Below are 1,000 nucleotides of genomic sequence, written 5' to 3'. Positions count from 1 at the left end.
GTATATAGGGCTGTATATAGGGCTGTATATAGGGCTGTATATAAGGCTGTATATAGGGCTGTATATAGGGTATATAGGGCTGTATATAGGGCTGTATATAGGGCTGTATATAGGGCTGTATATAGGGTGTATATAGGGTATATAGGGTTTATATAGGGTATATAGGGTGTATATAGGGTGGGCTCCGTGCTGTTCCGCTCCGGTTCGGCCCAAGGTGACCGCAGGTCCCGCCCTTGAGGCCGATGCGTTGGGAGGCGGATCGGAGGCGGCGGGGCCTCGTGTCTGCGGCAGGTCCTTGGGCTTTATAGGGGCGGCCCCAGGCGGTGCCGCAGCCGGGGGCGGTACCGGTGGGGTGGTGCCGGTGGGGCGGTACCGGTGGGGCGGTACCGTTGGGTGGTACCGGTACCCGGTACCGGGGCGGCGGCGCTGCGCCACGGCGGGGGCGCGGCCCTGCGGGGATGGCGCGGAACTGTGTGTTCCTCGCACTCTGATTGGTGGAGAGATCAAGCGAGCGGCTAAGCTGATTGGTTGAAAACTCCGCGCGGGTAAAGGGAGGAGCGCGCGGTTAGGCGCGATCGCTGATTGGTCGGGAGAGGCGGAGAAGGCGGGATTTGGTGGCGCCGCATCCCGGTAGGGCGGGGTGGGGGGGCGGGAACCGGCGGCGCCGCAGCCAAAGGAACGGAGGGGGAGGGGAGGGGAGGGGGGACCGGGGCGGGGGCTGCAGCGGGGCCGGGGGCACCTGTGGCCGCTGAGGGAGGAGAAGCGGCGATGTGTGCTCGGCTCCGCTGCCCGGCCGGGCCCCCCCGCCAACACCGGCACCGCCACCCGCGGGGAACATGAGCGCGGAGCCGCGGCCCGGCCGGCAGCGGGGGCCATGAGAAAGGTACCGGGATTAAAGGGGGGGGGGCGGTGCTGCAACGGGGCGGGGGAGGTTGGGATTGAAGGAGAAACACCGTGGGGTCCTATAGGGTCCTATAGGGTCCTATAGGGCGGGGACCCC

The 1,000-nt window shown here is 66.4% G+C and overlaps 1 protein-coding gene across 1 annotated transcript in view; it reads left to right on the top strand.

Moving 5' to 3' along the window:
• The window catches only part of NFE2L1 (nuclear factor, erythroid 2 like 1), a 12,190-nt gene that overhangs the window by 6,871 nt on the left and 4,319 nt on the right, over nt 1-1,000 (top strand). The window lies entirely within an intron of this gene.

Source organism: Coturnix japonica, chromosome 27, assembly GCF_001577835.2.
Source record: "Coturnix japonica isolate 7356 chromosome 27, Coturnix japonica 2.1, whole genome shotgun sequence".
Taxonomy (NCBI): Eukaryota; Metazoa; Chordata; class Aves; order Galliformes; family Phasianidae; genus Coturnix; species Coturnix japonica.
Note: the sequence above shows the minus strand (reverse complement) of the source record. Positions and strands in the feature narration are given on the sequence as shown.